Source organism: Macrotis lagotis, chromosome 2 (genome assembly GCF_037893015.1).
Source record: "Macrotis lagotis isolate mMagLag1 chromosome 2, bilby.v1.9.chrom.fasta, whole genome shotgun sequence".
In the NCBI taxonomy this organism is placed as follows: Eukaryota; Metazoa; Chordata; class Mammalia; order Peramelemorphia; family Peramelidae; genus Macrotis; species Macrotis lagotis.
In genome coordinates this window covers 61,135,332-61,158,191 of record NC_133659.1, presented here as the reverse complement: position 1 = coordinate 61,158,191, position 22,860 = coordinate 61,135,332, and the positions used below count along the sequence as shown (strand labels likewise).

Here is a 22,860-nt window from a genome sequence, read left to right as displayed (position 1 = left end):
TAAGTTTGGAATTTGTTGAGCTTTTCCACATCTGCTCACTTGACTTTTCACCTCTCTGGCAGTAGGGTAGAAATGCAGGAAAAGGTAAAGCTTCTCCCATTTAGTAAGGGAAAAGTCTTTCCTTCTTCATTAAGTTCCTCTAATTAGCAGAGGCAAAACCTTTCTTCCTCCCATTAACTTACAAAACAAGAAATAGCAGTGGTCTTGGAAGTTTCTTACCAGACTAAACTGAAAATCTTTCCTTTCTAAAAGGAGAATTCCCTACATAATAAAGCAACTTTTGAAATGACCAAGACATGCAACCCTAATTTCAACCCCATTTCTACTTATGGTTTAGGCTTGACCATGATCCCACCCTTAGCTCCATCCTCAGCCTCAATCTGGCGAATGTACCATCTTTTTACCCAACCTCAACAACGTATACTCCCTTCCAAGCCTAGAACATTTCATGTAGCTTGAAAACTTCAGTCAACAGAGGGGATAGAACTAGGGAGGTATAGAGGACATTATGTCGACTGACCTCAGTATTTCTCAAAATTTATTTTCCTTCCTGATCCCTACAGTCCAAGTATATATATTTAGATGAAAGAATATTTTTTCATTTCTAGATATCTGCTCATAAAGTATCCAAGAATGTTAGAATAGAAAGATATCACAGAGCACAACGGTGCATTAGCAATAGGATTATAGATGTAGAGTTGGAATAAATCTTACAGCATCCTCCCAGAAGGGCAAACTCACATTCATTTAAGCGCATTTGTCATGACTCATACCTCTGGCCCCTGGCTACATATTACCTTCCAATAATCCAGCCTTTGGCATGCTGTGACTTCACAAGCGGTTCTGGTCTTTCATCATTTTTACACCCCTTCCACCCATCCCATGGAGGTGAGCAGGCCAACTCAGAGCTGGGAATAGGAAAAAATACCATATAAATGTCAGTCCCATTAATTATACTCAGACCCAGGAAGATACTATCTACTATACTTTACAGCCCCACATCCCAGTCCCTCACAATGCGAAATTTGCTTCTCAAGGTGCCTCAGTCTCTTGGAAACAACTTGAAGAACTTGTCCTTATAATTTAGGAGCCCTTTCTTCCTCCTTCCCTCTCTACCCAGAAAGTCATTTTCATCTGTGTTTCTGTGGGTGAAGAATTGCTGATCTGTGACAGCTTAATATTTTGACATATATTTGGAGTCAAAGGAACTTAAAAGTAAACTAGTCCAACACCATCATTTTTAAGATGAGGAAACTGAGGTCCCAAGTGACTAAGGTCTTACAGATAATGGAGAAAATTTGAACCCAGATCCTCTATCTCTAAAACTAGCCCTCTTTGGGGGTGGCTAGGTGGCACAGTGGATAGAGCACTGGCCCCTGGAGTCAGGAGTACCTGAGTTCAAATCCAGCCTCAGACACCTAGCTGTGTGGCCTTGGGCAAGTCACTTAACCCATTGCCTTGCAAAAAAAAACTAGCCTTCTTTGAGAGACCAAAAACCTAGGATAAATTCCTGACAGTCAGTCAATAGGCATTTAATAAGCACCTACTATTTTCCAATCACTAGACTAAGTACTGAGTAGGGAAAGAAAGTCAAGAGACAGTATCTACTTTTGTAAGACAGTATCTGCTTTTGATCCCCTCTCCCCCACACATGACTAGCTATAAGCTTAAGTACCCATAAAAAGAATCCAAGCAAAGAAGAGCCTTTCTCCTAATTTCCCCAAATTCTTGATAATCACCATCTCTGCTCTGACATATCCTAAGTATAATTAAGGTAGTAATTCATCTTTGGGACCTCAGAGGTCATAAACCCATCAAGGGACCATCTGTTAGATGGAATGAGAGGAGAGAGCCCAATGAATCTGCATCCCTAAGGCAGGTAGGAATTAAAGGTTTACAAAGGTGATGATTTAGCCTCTGCTCTGGGCAGACCTGGCACCAAAGGAAAAGAGTTCAACTTTATGGGATGGAGGGCAGCGAAGGGGTGTTAGGCCCTTGAAGGATGGGGTAATCACAGGGGAGGAATGCTCGTTCCTACTCTTGGACTTTTAACGTGCAAAGAGGAGTTGTCATGGCAGTAATAATAAAGATGATATTAAAAATAATGACAAATCAAAGACACATTTAGGACAATTGTTCCTATGCACAGGGTAGTGATCAATTCAGGAACAAATTTCTCTGTGTAGCAGCCACCCACACAAGACCAAGAATGTCTGTCTCTAGATGGAATGACTCATCTAGCACCGGGGAGCGAAAGGGGGTAGCTATTATATATGCAGCAATGGCTCAGTAGATCAGGTGGGTTTTATTTTATGAGGTCCCTGCCAAGAAATGGTTTTGAGAAATTATTATAATAATCATGATGATGATGATGATGATGAGAATAATAATGATGATGATGATAATAATAATTGATCTTTCTATAGCTGTGTACTGTTAGTATATACCTTTACACCTGATCCTTATAATAATCCTGTGTCATTATTGTTTCCATTTTATAGAAAATAAGACTCAGAAAGTTGATGTGAATTATTTGTGGTTAGAAGCTAAGAAGGAATTAAACCCCACATCCTCCTGATGTAAAGGTGGAAGTTCTACCCTCATTCTCAATTAATGTAATCATAGAAGACTCAGACTGATCGATTGAATCAACAGAGTAAATCTTTAGTAGGTATTAAGAAATTTTCTAACTACCTCACCATAGGATATAAATAAGCTGTTAATCAATTTGAGAGGATTATAGGGCTTGGATAATTGGAGGAAAGTAAATCATGACATATAGGAAATATCTAATGATTGGCTGAAAGAATCAGACATATCCCTATATCTATATATAAGCAGTTAATTCAACAGGAGGCTTGACAAGCACTGGATCAGGCAAAAAGTAAAGTATTCCACATTAGGAAGTTGAGGGTTGAAGATTGTGGGGTTGGAGCCAAGCTTCTTGGAAGGAATTGCTATTGGTGGGGCAGAAATATGCTCCCCCCCGTCTCTCTCTCTCTCTCTCTCTCTCTCTCTCTCTCTCTCTCTCTCTCTCTCTCTCTCTCTCTCTCTCTCTCTCTTCTTCTTCTTCTTCTTCTTCTTCTTCTTCTTCTTCTTCTTCTTCTTCTTTCTTCTTCTACCATCTTTCTCTCAACTTCTCTCTTTCTCTTAATCTCTTTCGAAGTTTCCCTCCCCATATTGATCATCAGTCATCACAACTAATTGTAGACTATAATATCAAGGAGAGAAAGATCAGATTCTAACAGTAGAAGGATCACAAAACATTTAAGCAAACACAGAACATATTCAGTTAGAAGCAGAACAACACGTTGGGGAAAATCAGATATGAATAGACAATCACCCAAGAGTAGAAGCAACTTCAAGAAGCAGCTTGTAGAAGAATTCTGGTTATGTACTCAGGAAAGGACTTCCAAGATATAAAGCAACAATAGCTGCATTTTTCCTTTGACACATATGTAATCCTATACATGTGCTTCATTACTGTTATACTCCAAGTTTCAAAATAATCTTTGAATGAATCTGTGTATTTGTGATAGAGTTCTCCTAGGCTCATTTTTTCTTTTTTGGTGGAAGGGAATGTTTTGTACCAGCTGTTTTTTTCTGCCTCACTGTAGAACATGTGTTTGCTAAAAGCAAATTGTTCAGCTAGTTAAAAGAGAGCATACCAGTGGGAGATGGTGAATAACAGTACTCAAAACTTTTACCTCTAGGACTCTGAGTAGAAGCAATAGATACCGTGTGGGAATCTCAACATCAGAGTGAAAGTGCAAGTTGGGAAAGTGACCCCAGAAGAGATGCTAAACTATTCTAACCACATTATTTCTGTTTCTAGACTAGAGGAAAGACCAAACCAGTTGCTAGATAAGAGAGGTTTCTTCCTTTTTTTTTTTCCTTTTGCCATCAGCACAGAATCAGGCCTAGTATTGAGGCCACCTCAGTTGCCTCAGGTAGCCAACAAAGGAAGAAGGGTGTACTTCCTCTTCTGGAAAGGGAAAAGTCTTCTCCTGGAAGTGTGGGCTTTCCTCCTCAAAGCAACTATGAGCCCTACAAGTCACTTCATCCTCCTGTGCCAATGCCATGTTTCTACACAGTACAACAACCCAAACATATTATCACCATGGTCTTGTCACTGGCTCTCCCAGGGTCTACTTCCCCATTCCCTAAATCCCATGGGAGGCATGGACAATATTCTTGGAGGGTGGGGAAAAGGGGGTGTGGAAAGAGATAAGCTATCCCTTGCCTTCATACAACTATAGCTGCTGCTAAATCACCCTATGTACCACTCTGCCACCCAAATGAATTTGCCCCAAGTACAAGGATTCTGCTCCAGTCCAATTCAAAACCTTAACCTTTAATCTCTAGCTAGAGCCTAGAGAAGCCCTCTTTCCCTTGATTCAATCAATACAGGGTCAAGTTAAAAAAATTATTCCCACATAATTAATATAAAATACAAGACAAGGAAGTAAAATTAAATTCCTAAAAATATCTGCCCTAAAGTCCCTTTTACATGATCTATTCTTCTTTTGCTTTCTTTGCTTTTCCATAAGCATTCACCATTAGTTCTCAAAAGCTGGGTCAACTTAGCATAGACTCAGAAGATGGTGCACTGAAGGAAAAGTAGCTCATACTTACACACACACACACACACACACACACACACACACACACACATACATATATTCTTTGTCACTTTCAAAAACTCGGTTAATGTGCAACAGTAGAAAAAAGTGTGTCACATAATGATTCTCTATACTAAAGGGGCAAGACAAGTTTATGATAGACAGGTCATTTCATCTTCCAATTTGGTTAAGTCTGCACTTATATTTTTCTAACTGCTGCTTTTTGAAATGGAGAGAAACAACCTGGTATTCTGTACACTTTTAATAAAGGGTACAAGATTAATTTTAGTTATTTGAACTATTCAGTAATCATGGTCAAATACTAATCTTGGTAAACAATTTATTCCTGTCTATAATTTTTCTGTATGTGTTTGTATATGTGTGTCTACCTCTTGTGTTGCACAATCCCGAGTGAGGGGCAAAGATTTCAGTGTAAGAAGAGATAGTAGATGAGTGATATGTAAATATGCCCTTATTTAAACTGGGAATTCTCAAAAATGACAAAGGATAGAGACATTATTGGTTACTTTCTTTCACTGCATCAGCTTCTTCAAACTCAGAGCTAAAATAGATTTGGAACAGACTATGGACCTTTAAAAAGTGAATTCTCTGCCTTCTTATCTGAAAGCATTCTATTCTTGGAAATCAGTCACAAAACAGATGGTGGTTAAATAGATGGTTTATGTCCATAAGAAAGTTATAAGTGGGGACTCCATTCCTGACCAAGGACTTGGTATCGAAGACACCACAGGTATGACCAATGGATCAATGGTTTATTGTAAAAATACATATCAAAAAAGTCTCATCCTCTATAAACTTTTAAAATAGTAAAACGATGCTGCAAGCTACATAGAAGGAACAAGACACAGAGATCACATTACCCAAACCTTACCTTTCCATTCCCCATTTTAAAAATTTAAAAAATGAGAAATGAAATGATTTTCCCAAGGTTAGATAACAAATCTGAAGCAGAATCCAAGTTTCCCCTATTCCCTACTCCAATGTTCTTTCCACTTGTCACACTCCTTCCTTTGCAAAAAGTCCTACAAAATGAATTGGTATCCATGAAATCGTCACTGAATATTCCTTCAATAATAGATTTGTTCATGCCCGTCCATACCTTTTCATCCTAGGTAGGTCTTATCCATACTGTTCCACAAATCCTCTATAGAGAAAAATAGTTAGCATCCAATAATTAGCATTTATTTATTTATATAGTGGCTACCAAGTGCCAAGCACTTTACAAATATCTCATTTGAACTTCACAACCCTGCTGAGAGTTAGATGCTATAATATCCATTTTATAGTTGAGGAAACTGAGGCAGGGAGAGATTAAACAATTTGCCCAAGGACATGTAGATAAAAAAAGTCTGAGGTCAGGTTTGTTCCCAGATCTCCCTGACCCCAGGTCCAATACTCTAAGCACTATGGCATCACCCAACTGCCTGAATCTACCCAATACACTGAGACTGTCCTCCAAATCTTCTTAAGCTCTCAGTCATGGACCCTACTGTGGTGGTAGCTGGTGAAACTTGAGACCTTTTAAATGTATAAAATAAAATAAACCAGGATTGCAAAAGGAAAGCAATTATGCTGAAATACAATCTGGAGATAGGAAGACTACAATCATATATGATCTAGCAGTGGATTTAATAACTACAGTAATTTTTAGAAGTTGTGACCTTGAATGATATTTTGAGATATCTCCAAGAAGAGGAATGTAATATGAAAAAAATCTGTGGTTTCTATTGTTGATAAGTCATAGATCCTACTAACTCTACTGTGGCTTTTTGCCTGTGTTTATAATAGAAAAGCATGGGGGCAGCTAGGTGGCCCAGTCGATAAAGCACCAGCCTTGGAGTCAGGAGTACCTGGGTTCAAATCCAGTCTCAGACACTTAATAATTACCTAGCTGTGTGGCCTTGGGCAAGCCACTTAACCCTGTTTGCCTTACAAAAAAAAAAACCTAAAAAAAATAATAGAAAAGCATACTAGACTTCCCTTAGTGGTAGTGAAACATAAAGGTGTAATTTTTTTTTCTTATTCAAGTTTATGAATATCATGTTAGATACTTCTGTTCTAGGGGGAAGAATGGATAGAGTTCTGGGTCTTTAGTTAGGAAATCCTGAGTTCAAATCCAGCCTGATAATAGCTTTGTGATACTGGATAAGTCACTTAAGCTCTTGTTTGCCTCAGTTTCCTTAACTGTAAACTGGAGATAAAAACAGCACCTACCTCACAGGGTTATTGTCAGGAATAAATGGATAGAGTTCTGGGTCTTTAGTTAGGAAATCCTGAGTTCAAATCCAGCCTGATAATAGCTTTGTGATACTGGATAAGTCACTTAAGCTCTTGTTTGCCTCAGTTTCCTTAACTGTAAACTGGGGATAAAAACAGCACCTACCTCACAGGGTTATTGTCAGGAATAAATGAAATAATATCTGTGGAGAGCTTAGTATAGTGAACCCTTTATGAAAGCTCATTCCCTTTCCTTCCCTTTCCCCCTGTCCTGTTTTATTTTCTTTTTTTAGTATTCCAATGGAACCAGTGTAACATTTGAACTTCATACTTGCTATCTTTTGCTCTTGCTATATTATGACCTCCCTTTCTTTTCCAAACTTTTTCTATAATACTTCTTACTTTCAGTCCTGGAGTCAAGACAACCTGAGTTCAAATCTGGTCTCAGACATTTAATAATTACCTAGCTGTGTGACCTTGGGCAAGTCACAACCCCATTGCCTCGCAAAAAAAAAATACTTACTTTGCTTCTTGCACCCTAGATATTGCTAGCAATATGCTTCAGCCTAGAAGTATCTGCCATGCATCCTTACATAGTTCTTTGGATCCCCTGAAATTAGAACTCTTCAAAAAAGTGACCTGTTCCATTATTCTCAGCCATATAACAACCCTTGATGAAAGTAGAAAGTGCTTTTGTACTGAGTGCAATAGAGAGAGTTATAGATTTCTGAGCTGGAAGGAATCTTAGAGATCATGTAAGCCAGAGATCAGCAAACTACAAACAGGGTTTCAAGGCCAAATCGAGCCCGCAACCTACTTTTGTATAGCCCAAGAACTAAGAATGGTTTTTGTCTTTTTAAATAAGATTTTATTGTATTTTAAATTGCCAAAACCATTCTTAGCTCTTGGACTATACAAAAGCAGACTGGTACACCCAATATAGTTTGGAAAGAGGAGAAAGCAGATTTTGGTTACTTGAAAAAAATCAAATTTAATTTTAAAGAATAGCATGAGATGACTAATATGGAAATATGCTTAACATTAGTTGTACATGTATAACTTAAAACAGATTACTTGCTATCATGTGGAGAAGGAGGGAAGGGAGGGAGAAAAATGTGGAACTAAAAATCTTACAAAAACCGAATGTTAAAAACTATTTTGTATATAATTAGAAAAAAATTAATTTAATAAAAATAGAATAGGCTATATTATTTGACATTTGTTTAAAATCTAAGTATTCTATGTCTATGAAATTCCCTGAAGCAAATTATCAAAATGATTCCCTGAAGTAAATGATCAAAAAGAGGATATAAGATCAATCTGTCATGATCATGTTTTAATGAAGCCCTGCTGGATGAGATGATTCCCTTCCAAATACTCAGAAAGCATTCTTTTAAATAAATGTTCTAGAATTTTTTCCCATAGAAGTGAAACTCATTTTGGAAATCAGAAAAATATGTGTTCATCTCTAGTTCTGTAATATCTTTCCTGTTTGTCATGATTATTTTAAAGAGCAACTGTTAAAGATAATGCCCATAATTCTCCATCAATTATCTTTAAAATCTCTACCTTGCCATCAATTATCTTATTAACTAGGCTATAACCCCTAAATCTGTTAAGGGCCAGAGTCCTCTTTTCATCTAAGAGTCTTTGAATAGGTTGAGTTCCACTAAATAAATAATTGTAAAGAGAAATTTCTAACCCAGTACAAATAAGCCAATCTATCAAAAATGATTCCTGTAGAAGAGAGTCTAGAGCCCTTAACAAAAATCCTACAAATATAACAATTCTAAAAGGAAGATAGCTATGAATAACTTTCCCAGTTGGACCAATGTTGACCTGAAGCCCTGGAGGTTTCCCAGCTTCTGGTAGAAAGAAAAGAAAAGTCTGCTGGTTGCTTATCTGCCTACCAAAAGAGTAGCCCTTCTCTTTCTTGTTCTTGATCTTATTTGTTCTTCATTCCCGAAGAAGACCAAGATGGTGGGAAGGAGATGTCAGCACTTTGAAGTGAAGTGAATTGGATTTCAGTAAGGTAGGGCTGAGCAAAGTCACCAGGCTCACGCTCTCTCCTTCAGAAACATCAGAACTAATGACAAGATATAGATCAGGATAACTGGAGATGACCCTGGATGCACTAGAAGGCCTTGGCCTTTTTTTTTTTAGGTTTTTGCAAGGCAAATGGGGTTAAGTGGCTTGCCCAAGGCCACACAGCTAGGTAATTATTAAGTGTCTGACTTCGGATTTGAACCCAGGTATTCCTGACTCCAAGGCTGGTGCTGTATTCACTGCGCCACCTAGCCACCCTGGCCTTGGCCTTTTTAAACTAAGGTCTTTTCCAGGTCTCAGTTTGTCTGAGTGAATGCCCATTCGACGACAAAAAAATATGGCAAAGAATGGTTTCTATTACCTACTCAAAAAAATCAGTTTGGGAGGTGAAAATACTCAGGGTTTCTGGCCAAAATACAAAAATTTCTAATTACAATCACTGAATTCAAACATGACCAACTAAAGCTTGAGTTAGAACCTAGTGCTGGTCAATCAACAAAAGCCAGAGTGCTTTTGATCTCTTAATCACATCCCTTTTTTCCCCACTCCTCAGTTCCTCCTTCCTGAGGGTTAGAAGCAATGTTTGACCTGCTGCATTCCAGCCATTGCCAATATTTAAGGTAAGTGAAGGTGCACACTCAAATAAAGATATATTCACATTTTTCCAAGGGATGATTGCACTTTTCATCAAAAGGATCCCACCCTAATAGAAATAATAGAAAATCACTCAACTCCAATTAATATAACCCATTGAAGACCATTCTTTCCTGGAATGTAATGCTCTAGTTGAAATAAAATGAGAAAGGGACATTTTATTCTTCTGCCAAAGACCTAAAAAGCAACTGGATTTCCCTACTAATTAGGATATTGCCACAGCTAGTTGAACAGATGGCTCCTAACAGTTCTTTCAGTATCCTGGGATGTAATTCATCCAACCTGGTGACTTGGACTCACTTAAAGAAGTTTGGTGTTCTCTCGGCATCTCTTGATTTATCTTGCATTTCAACTCCTTGCTAACCATTTTTACCCTATCCTTCCATGTATAAAGATTATTCTTCTTGGTAAAGAATAGAAACAAAGTAGATGAGATGAGAGTAGGGAAGTGTGGAATATGGAGGAAAGACAACGCTAACACTGTAAAACCAAGAGGAAGCTAACCATATGTGGGGTTGACCAGAGAAAAGAGTGTGGTGAAACATATCTAACTCTTCAAACTGCAATTTCTAGCTTGGGGTTTTCTCAGTGACAAGATAAGGTCAAGGCTTGAAATAAATGCAGAGAGCCATACTTCCTCAACACTGAAATATCACACATGGTATCAGACTCAGACTTCCCATGACTATAAGTCATTCTGGTCACTTAAAGGAACAGTATAAAAATAAACAACAAATAAATACACAAATGAATGGATACATAAATAAGTAGGTAGATTAATTAATTAATCAGTTGATAAATGATGAATAAATGGATGAATGAACTCAACTTGAATGAACAGTTCCAAATTTCCCAAGTTGTGTTCCAAAAAAATCATTAGAAATTTCTAGTTCAATTACTACTGGTCTGGAACTAGGGAATTTATCACTGAGAATTCACATTCTCCTTACTATTTATAAATAAATAAACCTTACTAGTTCTGAATTTTCATGTTCTTCTTTATCTTACATAATCTTATCTTAGAAATCTTATCTTTTATCTTATCTTATCTTAGAAAATTGCAACCTTGTGGTGTGAAATCAATTACTTCCTAACTATGTGACTCTGGACAAGTCGCTTTTCTCTCTCGGTCTCTGTTTCTTTATATGTACAATGGAACAGCTGAATATTATGACTTCTATGGTTCCTTCTAGCTCTAAATTCTAAGAAACTATTCCTGCATAGTGCCTGGGTTGAGAAGGGAAAGAGACAAAGGAAGGTGCTAGCTCAAGACTCAAGTATGGTACAGGGCCAGAATGGATCAGTGACCAAGCATAGTAAATCTCTGACTTGTCCTCTTTGAAACTAAAATGGCTCAGTAATCCAGGATTCTCAAGTAATCTTAATTAGCAAGTCTCTACTTTGAGCTAGGATTCAGTGATCACTGAAGCCTTAGAAAATCATGAAAAGAGAATGTCAAAAAGCCAAAGACAACAGCTCCTTGGACCAATATCAAGAGGAGCAATTGCTGCCCCAGGGTGTTGATGCTGAAGTTCTAAGTTTGGATCTTTTTTTATAATTCTATCTTGATCAGGAATGCTAAATAGCTAAGGAAGAGAGTACTCAATCAGAAAACCGAACACACTAGGATATCCATAGTTTACATTCTTGAAACAACTTAATCTCCTTTCCTCTATTCTCTCCTTTCTCTGATCCTCTCTATAACAGCCAAACTGTTCATCCTAAAACATAAATCTGAGTATTGTCATCTCCTTCCTACTTTAAAAGCTCTATTAGTTCTCTACTATCTCTAACTTAAAATATAAAATCCTCTTCTTAAGATGTGAATAAGTCCATAATCTGGTTCACACTGATTCTTGTAATCATATTTCCTATTACTCTCTACATGCCCTCCATTCCAGTCAAAACTGCCCAGTATACAACATGCTATCTCCCACCTCCACACCATTGTACCATTGTTCTCTCATGCCAGGAATGTCATCCCTCCTCATCTCTACCTTGCAGAATTCCTAGGCTCCTCAAGATGCACTTCAGGTCACCCCTCCCACATGAGCCCTTCCACGTAGCCTCAGTCATTCAAGGATAATATTGATCCTTCTCCCTCTTAGAATTATTTCCTATTACTTGACCTTTTGTGTGGTTACTTTCTTGTGTGTATAGGTTGTATTCCCTTAGTAAAATATAAGCACTTTCAAAGGATCAGATAAAATGATATCCGGAAAACACTTGACATTGCCCCTGGCACAGTATTGTTGATCAGTAGTGTCTGAGTCGCTATAACCTTGTGGGCCCATAATAAGCCAGTCCTGCCCATAGAGTTTTCTTGTCAAAGATACTGGAATGATTTGCCATTTTCTTCTCCAGTTGATTAAGGCAAATGGAAGTTAAGTAACTTGCCCGGATCACGCAGCTAATTATCTGAGTCCAGATTTCAATGCCAGTGTTCCAATTCCAGATCCTCTGCTTTATCTACTGAATCATCTAGCTCCCTTTTGTCTTGCATACAGTGGGCACTTTAGAGATGTTTATTGAATAGAATGAATTAGATTAAACTGGAGCTTCTTCTTACTTCCTATATTTGAAGTAAATCATCTTATTTCCCCTCAGAGCCACTCCTTTCCTACTTGGCCTTCTTAGGACAGGAGAAGGTATCAGAAGTTAAGGAAGCAAATGGGAACTGGACTTATTGTCTGAAAAGTCTCTTTCCAGAATACAGAAATTTTAAAAATAGAAATACTGGGAAGGAGAGGGGAAAACTCCAAGTAATCAGTGTAGACAAAAATGTAATTACTCCAAATCATTTGCATGGCATAGATACAGCCATGCATCAGCTGATATTGGAATTCTAGTGCCTACTTTCTGCCTATGACCCAGGTTTTTATGGGTAAGAAAACTATTCCTATTGACCTCAGGGGGGAAAGGAAAGCAGTGTTTTATTTGCAAGATGGTGCAAAGGATTAAACTTCTGGGAACAGGTTCCTGGGCCAAGGGTATCTGTTATCAAAGAGAAGTTGTGGGCATTATTTCCAAAGAACAAGACCAAACTTCTTCCTTCCTACAGTTTAAGGTCATTTGACTCTTAACAAAAGCAGTTGTTCAGTGGCTGATTTTTCACCTGGACTGTCCTACAACCCTCTATCTCTCCCCCCTCCCTTTCCATTTCATGAACATTCTCCTACCTTGCTTGACTGGCTTAACAGAGGCTCCACACCTGGTCAGCTAAATTTTCCATCTTGGTTTAGTGTTAAGATTATAATGAGTCATGAGACCCGTACTATGGACTCTAACATCAGCTGTTTCCAAGGACAAGTCATCTCACAAAGACGGAGCAATATGCAGAAGATGGCCTAGAACTCCAGAGAGTTTGGTGCTTAGATGGTAAATCACCATTTTTGCAGGTGAAATCATCTTATAATGAGCTTTAGGGGGCAAAGAAGTCTCAAGAAAGATATCTGTGGCTCCCAAGGTTCTTTATTATCCTCCCACTCAGTGATGTGAAGACTCACTGGGGGAAAAAATGACACACTTTAAAGTTTAAATTATCTTATTAAAATTTTATCACTTGCTTAAGTCTGTAGGATCAAAAGTAAATAAGTAAATTTAAAAAGTAAAATTTAAAAATTTTTTTAAAAAGCAAATCAAAAAGTTTTGAATATAAAATTATACCTTGATTTTTAAGTGTATTGATTTCAAAATATAAAAGTTCACACCAAAATTTTAACAATGAGGTTTCTTTGTTTTAGAATTTTTTTAACATTCATTTTCCAAAATAAGATTTTAAGTTTCAAGTTTTCTCCCTTCTCTCCTCCCTGACAATTTATAATAGCTTATACATGTATAATAATATTCGTCATGAACAATAGACTTTCTTGAGTCAGTGCAAGCTAGTTCCAGCACACCCTGCTTCTACCTCTCTGACAATTCCTTCTTTGCCTCCTCCAGCTGTTAGTCTTCCTCCTCCTTCCCCCAAAGGTAGATATCCTCAAAGACTTTGTCCTTGGTCCTCTTCTCTCCTTTCTGTTGCTTAACTTGGAAATCTTGCCAGTCCTCAGGATTTAAAAATGGAAAGACCTTAGAGATCACCTAATTCAATCTCTGTTATACAAATGAAGAAAACTTGGTCTCAGGAACATTAAATGATGAACAGTGTCACACAAGTAGAAAATAAACCATCAGAGTTTCAGTTTTTACCTCTTTGAAAACTTAAACCACCGCTCTTCCTAAGTTCCCTTTTTTTGTAGGGAAAGCCATCATTCCCCTTGTTGCTGTAGTTGGTGATGTCAGTGTCAACCTCCTTATATCCACCAATTCACTGAAAATAGTCAATCATTTGTCAAATCCTGGAATTCCTATTTTACATTGTTGCTCTCACATGCATACCCTTATGTCCACTCACATGGCTACCTTCCTAATACAGGCTCCCATCATCTCTCAGTTGGACTATTGCAATAACTATTACAATTTGATTTTCCTGCCTCAAGTCTTTCCCCACCTGATCTTCTCATACTTTTTTTAAAAAAATGACTGTATGTCAATCACTAAACTCTAATCCTTGATGTATAGAGACATACAGACAGACATAGAGAGATAGATAGATAGATGATAGATAGATGACAAATGATTTAGAGATAGATGGATTAGATAGATAGATACAGATTGATGAGAGAGGTGAGATAGCTACCCATAGATATAGATAAATAGAAATGAGACTTAGGTAGATAGACATATAGATAGATGAAAGATGATGGAAATAGATAATAGATGATAAAAGAGAGATGATGATGGAGATAGAGAGACAGAGACACAGGAGATGAGAAACTAAGGGTTACAAGCAAATTTAAAATCCATCTGGCATTTAAAGCCTTTTACAACTTGACCCCATCCTACCTTTCCAAATGTATTGCAGATTCCTCCCTTTCACAGATACTACTAATCTATAAAAAACTAGTTCTTCTTGTCTTTCTTTACCTGTACTCCTACATATTTATCCACTCCTAGAATGCACTGCCAACTAGGTGGTGCCATAGTTAGTGTATAGAGTGCTGAGCCTGGAGTCAGGAAGTTTCATCTTCTTGAGTTCAAATCTGGTCTCAGATACTTATTAGCTGTGTGATCCTGGGCAAGTCACTTAACGTTTGCCTCAGTTTCCACAACTATAAAAAAATGAGAAGGAAACCATAAACTACTCCAATATTTTTGTCAAGAAAACCCCAAATGGATCAACAAGAGTTGAACAAGACTGAAAAATGACTAAAAAATTTAGAAGGTACCTTTGTCCTCACCTTTGTCTCTTAAAATTCATAACTTCCTTCAAAGCTACTTCAGAACTTGAGGGCTTTGTCATTAAGGACCACTGTCAATATGAAACCTTTTTTGATTTTTTCAGTTACTAGTTACTTCTCCCAAAATTATCTTGTATTTATTTCTTATCTTTAATGTATGTATCCAGATAGACATAGACATAGACATAGACATAGACATAGACATAGATAGATATACATATACATGTGTATATACATATACATGTACGTGTACATATACATGATATAGATATGGATAGAGATAGATAGAGATAGAGATAGATAGAGATAGAGATAGAGATAGAGATAGAGATAGAGATAGATTAGATATAGATATAGTGTGTGTGTACACATAACTACATTATAAGTTCCTTGAGAGCAGGGACTATTTAACTTTTATTTTTGTATTCCCAGAGCCCATCCTGTAATCTGATACATAGTAGGAGCTTAAAAAATGCTGTTGATTGATTCACAGATCTAGAAATCTAATATAGATGAGACATAGAATGCTATACTGGAAAGTACAATAGATTTGGAGTTAGGAAATCTAGGACCAATTCTTGGTTTATTCCTTATTCTTATTAGTTATTTTATACTGAGTAAGTCACTTAACCCCATGGGCATCAGTTTGCTCATCAGTAAATAGGAATGATAATTCATGCATTTTACAGGTATGTCATAAGACAAGTACTTTGTTAACCTTAAAGTGCTACATACACTTAAAATCCTTTCTTTTTAGGGGTGGCTAGGTGGCACAGTGGATAGAGCACTGGCCCTGGAGTCAGGAGTACCTGAGTTCTAACCCGGCCTCAGACACTTAATAATTACCTAGCTGTGTGGCCTTGGGCAAGCCACTTAACCCCATTGCCTTGCAAAAAAAATAAAATAAAATCCTTTCCTTTTTTCCAATTTCCTGCCAGACATCTCTAATTTGATTTAACTGCAGCCATTTTGACTTTTCCCCCCTCTTACTAACCATTCTCCCAATCAACTGCTTAGTCCTGCCAATTCTGCCTTGGCAATTTGTTGTTTATCTCCCTCTCCTCTCCACTCATATTTACCATCACACTAGTTTGAGCCCCCATTGTCCCTCATTCAGACTATTTAAATAACCTTATAACTGGTCTCCCTGTTTCTCTCCTCTAATAACCTACAGAAAAGCCAAAATAATCTTCCTGATGCAAAAGTCTGATCATGCCAGTTACCTGCTCAGAAACATTCTGGTCTATGTCCATTGTCTTCCAGGCTGGCTCCAATTCATCTTTCCAACCTTATTGTTACTTGAAGTCCCTCAAGCATTGTCTTCCAGCCAAGCTAGTCTGCTATCAGTTCTCCCAGCTTTATATTGCTCTTTCCAGTTTCTATGAATTTTCACAGATCATTCCCTGTGACTAGAATTCAATCCCTAAATGTTTCTACCTACTGAAATCTTTCTCTTCCTCCAAGGCTAAGTTCAGAGACCACTCCCCCATAGAGTAAAAAGTACTTGCCTCATGACAATCCTTACATTGAAAATTACTTCTCCCTCCTCACATTTCTCCTGACACTTTATCTAGGGCTCTGTCATGCTCTCTTTACATTCTATCTTAGAGATAAGTACATTTATTTGAGTAGATGTAGATTCCCTATATTGGTTTATAAGCTCTTTGAGATCACTTAATGGTTTTTTAAATTGAATCATACAAGCTAGGTCGCATTGATACTATGGCATGCAAACCTTTGAACAACCCTTAAATAAGTTCATATATTTAATAAACACATATTTACCGAGCAAGAAAAGAAAAGGGAGCAGAAAGTTGTGGAATGTGGTATGTAATTGACTTCTCCCTTCCTTTATTCCAGGAAGATTTCCCAGATGAAATGGGATTTGGAAGTTTTTAAGATCTAGATAGATGAGAGAATGATGAACTAGAACAAGGAAATAATTGTAGGTATTAGAAATAGCTTTGGTATAGGCATTAGGGATGAAAAGAAGAGTGAGAAAATTTTCTATGGGAAGAACAAAGGGGACAAACCTTGAAGTAAGAGAAATGAAAGTGCAAGCAAAATGTTACTGGGGCAATGAAGGGAACTGTTGCTATTATTCCCATTCTACAGATAGATAATTAAGTCCTGGAGAGATAATGGGATTTGTTCAATGGCATAAGTAGTGAGATGTTTCTCTCCTCAAGCATAATTTCTTTTTTTTTTTCTTTTGGAAAGGCAGTGGAGTTCAGTAACTTGTCCAAGGCCACACAGGTAATTATTAAGTATCTGAGTCTGGATTTGAACTCAGGTCTTCCTGACTCAAGGGCTGATGCTCTATCCACTGTACCACCTAGCTGCCCCTCCTCAAGTATAATTTCAATATTAATCTAGTTACTAATTTCTTTCTGTGGTAGCTTTTATATGGATCTAGGATTGGCTTGCAAGTCCAAAGAGGTATTAGAAGACTAGATTCTTCAACTTCTCCTTCCTAACTGACTTGCTACCTTATTGGGAAGAAATTCAAGGAAGTGATAGAAACAAGAAGGCTGACTCCCAGATGCTTACTGCTTGTTTACTTCAGACCTACTCGGGAAATTCATAGATATTTGGTAAAATTGGCATCTTTAGGGAGAGAAAGAGAGGGAGGGGAAAAGGGGGGAAGGGAAAAAGAGAACGGAGAGAGGGAAGACAGAGGAGGAGGGAGAGAGAGGGAGAAAAGAGAGGGAGAGAAAGAGGAGGGGGAACAAGAGATGTAGAGACAAAGACAGAGAGAGGAAAGGGGGAAGGAGGCAGACAAAGACAAGAGAGAGAGAGAGAGAGAGAGAGAGAGAGAGAGAGAGAGAGAGAGAGAGAGAGAAGAGGGGAGGGGAAGGGAGGAGAGGAGATAGAGGGGGGAAGAGACAAAGATACACACAGAGAGAAAGAGAGAAGGGAAAGGAAGGGAAGGGAAGGGAAAGAGGAAGGGAAGAGAAAGGCAGCAGGCAAAAACTGTCACCCTTGTTTTAACTCACATAACAACAGAATATCTGCATTGGAAGGGTATTTGAGACCCTGAAGCCCAACTCATACACAAAATTATCTCCAATATAACATAAGAAATAAATGATCACATAAAGAAAAAAAGGCTCTGGAGTCTGAATACAGAACAAAGCATACAATGTTCACTTTTAAATTTTTCTTTTATGTTTTTCCTCTCTTTCTCATGTTTCCCCCCCTTAGTTCTAATTTCTCTTGCACAACATGACTAATATGAAAATATGTTCACCACACTTGCACATGTACAACCTAAATCAGATTATTCACTGCCATGGAAAGGAGGAGGGAAGGAAGAGTGGTAGAAAAACTTATAAACTTGTAAAAGGATGAATGTTGAAAGCTACCTTTGTATGTTATTGGGGGGGGGGAATAAAATTTAAATTAAAAAAAAATAAGTGGTCAATTGTGTGTCTGAGACCTCCAAAGACAAAGATCTCAAAGTCTCCAAAGCAGCCTGTTCCACAAGACTTTTCTGCCATCAAAATGCAGCTTAGCCTCTTTTTGACTTCTGCCATCACTGCAGCTTCTGCTCTCCAGGGCCCAACAAAAGACAACTCCCCCCTTCCCACTATAGAATTGTCTTTTCTCCAAGTTAAACATCCCCTGTTACTACCAATCCTTAGATGATACTATCTTGTTCCATTTTGCTTTTTCACATTTTCTCCATGGAAACAAGCAGAGAAACATCTTCAGTATATGGGTAATTTCTGTTAAATTTGAGGGTTGGGTGTGGTAACTAAAGTTATGAGTACAAACACAGTGTCTGATTGTTGTCCTGGAGGACTCTTGATTACCCTCTCAAATGTTTTCATTATAATCTATCACAGAATGTTAGGAAGTAGCCAAAAAAAAATGAGTCTAAACTTTTCAGGTTAAAGAAGGGGGTTCCTATGGCCTAGAAAGTTTGCAGGGAGACACCTTTGTCCTAGAGCCTCCAAATACCTTGGAAGTAGTTATGACCTAGAAATCATGCCCTGGTACCTAGAATTCCAACAGATACTAAAGACCTAGAGGCCTTCCACAATATCTATACTATTTTTTTCCTCCAGAATCCAGTAAAATTGGATACAGGCGCAATTATAATCCTCTTATTAGGTTTAATTAGTTATCCACAGTAAAAATTGATCACTCCTGCTCACTGAATTAATCTACTGGATGAGAGAGAGGCCTAGGATCTGACTTTAGATGGTCTGGATCTGCATTCTGGCTCCTTCATGTTCTAGTTTTGTTACCTTGGGCAAATTACTTAGCCTCCCTGACCTTCAGTTTTGTCATCTATAAAATGAGAATAAAAATATTTCCTCCCTGAGTTATTAGGAGGAAAGCATTTTGTTACAGAAATGTGAGTTAGTGTTATCAGTGGTGGCACAGGCTAGGTGATACAGCATATAGAGTGCCAAGTCTAGAGTCAGAAAGATCGACATCCAGATCTCAGATAATTACTGGCTGTGTGACCCTGGCCAAGTCACATCACCCTGTTTGTCTCAGGTTCTTCATATATAAAATGAGTTGGAAAAAGAAATGGCAAACCATTCTACTATCTAAGGCAAGAAAACCCCAAATGGGGTCACAAAGAGTCAGACACTTTGAAAAATGACTAAATAACCACATTATTAGTAATACTAGTGATGTTGTCATTTTAAATTCTTTTCCATGGCATACCCCAACCTCTAGGGAAAAAAATGAAGGAGAAGAAAAGGAGAAAAAGGAGGAAGAGAAAAAGGAGGGGGAGAGAAGAAGGCAAAAGGAGAGGAAGAGGAAGAAAGAAGAAGCAGAAGAGAAAAAGGAAGAGAAAGAAAAGAAAGAAGAAGAGAAAAGGAAAAGGAAGACGAGGAGGAGGAAGAAGAAAAGGAAAGGAAGGAAGCAAGGAAGGACATAAGAAAGGAAGAGCAAGAAAGAAAAAAGAAAGAAAGGAAGAGAGGGAGGGTGGGAGGAAAGGAAAAAGGAAGGAAGGAAGGAAGGAAGGAAGGAAGGAAGGAAGGAAGGAAGGAAGGAAGGAAGGAAGGAAGGAAGGAACTTTTCCAGGACTCTAATGACCTGAGGTTCATTAAATATTACTAACCATTGCAGTTGTTAAAAAAAAAGATAGATTAGATAGATAGATAGATAGATAGATAGATAGATAGATAGATAGATACAGATGATAGATAGTTGAACAAATAATGGAGCTATACTAATGTAGGCAAAATTCCCTCTTCAGAAGTCATTGATCCATTATGTAACCTTCATTTTCTTCTTGCTTGCAGCAGAAAGAGGAAGATTTAGGTTTGGAAGAAGGTAACTTTTTCTCTATTGATAACCAGAATACTGGAATGAAAACTCTCAAACTTGCTCCTACTCAAGCCTGACCCTGACTTCTTGGCCTTGCCAATTTGGAAGGGCAATTACTGCAGTCTCTCTCATTAAATAACCTACTTTGCCCAGATAAGTCTACTTCTAAAAGAAAATTCTGCAGTTCTTTGGATTTGAAGGAAAAAAAATGTTTTGGCACACAAACATTGGTTAAGCCTCATGCCATGGAGTCCATGATTGACTAGAGCTTTGCTGCCACCTTGAGTCCAAGGGCTGAGCTTCAAGTTAATTTAACTAATGAAGTAAAATGGTCATAGCATCCCCAATCTCAAATCTGAGGAGGTTAGAACTAACAAAAACAAAAATAACATTTATTAAGCCCTTATGGATTCAAGAAACTGATTCTAGATATAGGGGAGGGGAGATGCAAAGTTTTCAAAAGATGTAACCCCTGCCTTAGTGAAATCTAGTAGTATATTATATAATACAGTATAATATGATAAGATTATTATAAGATACAACACCATATGGTATGGTATGGTGTGGTGTGGTGTGGTGTGGTGTGGTATGGTGTGGTGTGGTGTGGTGTGGTGCGGTGTGGTGCGGTGTGGTGCGGTGTGGTGTGGTATGGTATGGTATGGTGTGGTATAGTGTGGTGTGGTGTGGTATGGTGTGGTATGGTATGAGTATAGTGTGGTATGGTGTGGTATGGTATGAGTATGGTGTGTTATGGTATGAGTATGGTATGGTATGGTGTAGTATGGTGTGGTATAGTGTGGCGTGGTATGGTATGGTGTAGTATGATGTAGTATGGTGTAGTATGGTGTGGTATGGTATGAGTATGGTATGGTGTGGTATAGTATGGTATGAGTATGGTATGGTATGGTGTGGTATGGTGTGTTATGTATGGTGTGGTATGGGTGGTATGGTATGATGGCAGTATGGTATGGCATGGTATGGTATGGTATGGTATGGTGTGGTGTGGTGTGGTGTGGTGTGGTGTGGTGTGGTGTGGTATGGTGTGGTGTGGTATGGTGTGGTATAGTGTTGTGTGGTGTGGTATGGTGTGGTATGGTATGAGTATGGTGTGGTATGGTGTGGTATGGTGTGGTGTGCTGTGGTGTGGTGTGATGTGGTATGGTATGGTATGGTATATATGGTGTGGTATGGGTGGTATGGTACAGTATGGTACGGTACAGTATGGTATGGTATGACGGCAGTATGGTATGGTATGGTATGGTGTGGTATGGTGTGATATGGTGTGATATGGTATGGTATGAGTATGGTATGGTATGGTGTGGTATGGTGTGGTATGGTATGAGTATGGTGTGGTGTGGTGTGGTATGGTATGAGCATGGTGTGGTATGGTATGGTGTGGTATGGTGTGGTGTGGTGTGGTATGGCATGTATGGAGTGGTATGGGTGGTATGGTATGGTACAGTACAGTATGGTATGATGGCAGTATGGTATGGTATGGTATGGTATGGTATGGTATGGTATGGTATGGTATGGTATGGTATGGTATGGTGTGATATGGTGTGATATGGTGTGATATGGTGTGATATGGTGTGATATGGTGTGGTGTGCTGTAGTGTGCTGTGGTGTGCTGTGGTGTACTGTGGTATGCTATGGTGTGCTGTGGTGTGTGGTGTGGTGTGGTATGGCATGGTATGGTATGGTATGAGTATGGTATGGTTATGGCATGGTATGATGATGTGATATGTGATGTGATGATACTATAACAATACAATATAACATATGACATTATATTACATGGATAGTTCATTCAAGAGGTACAACATCAAATGCTATGGGAGGCCTGTGGAGGAAGGCCATTATCAGGGTTATCTCTAGCATATAGTGAATAATAATAACGATTTGAGCTGCAAAGGTATCTTAGAGACCATCAAGTCCTGTGCTGCTCCATCTTTCCTGTGTCATGAAACCCATAGGCAATTTAGTGAAGCCTTCAGACTATTTCTCAGAATCGTGTTTTTAAATGCCTGAAATAAAATACAAAATCCTATGAAGGAAACTAGTTATTAGTAAAATAAAGTTATCAATTTTTTTAAAAACAAGTTCCCAGACCCCAAGTTAGAAATTCCTGTTCATTTCTAAATCCTTTAGTTTATAAGAAAGACCAAACTAGTTCAACTCTACAATCCATTCCAAATCTAATAGCTTTTAGTGAATTGCCCAAGGTCACACAAGAGGTAAGGAGCAGATACTGGGTTTAGAAACCAGGTATTTTGCCTCCAGATCCAATGTTCATGGAAAAATTCAAAAGATACCTGGAGACAAGTACTCTGACAATAGCAACTTAATTAATGATGTCATAAGTTGCTGTAGCCATGAAATGATGTGTCCCAGGTGGCACATTGGATACACTAGACTCAGAGTCAGGAAGAACTGAGTTCAAATCCACCTTCTAAAACTTATAAAGTGTGCAATGTTGGACAAGTCTGCCTGCCTCAGTTTCCTTATCTCTAAAATGGAAATACCTAACCTTTTACAGCTGTAGTAAGGACAAAAAATGAGATAACATTTGTAAAGTGATCAATCATTTCTAATTATTATTATCCATACCTGATGGCAATGAGCCTCTTGAACTTTGGCTGAAGCAGGTTGAGTCCCCAACAATAAATGTGTCCTTCTTCACTGACTCCATACTGGAAACCTTTTTAGTTTTTTAGGACATCCCAGGT

At 38.1% G+C, this 22,860-nt stretch overlaps 1 pseudogene; it reads left to right on the top strand.

The window, feature by feature from the left end:
* Positions 1-20,741: 20,741 nt before the first annotated feature.
* Positions 20,742-21,707, top strand: LOC141511881 (uncharacterized; annotated as a pseudogene).
* Positions 21,708-22,860: the final 1,153 nt, after the last annotated feature.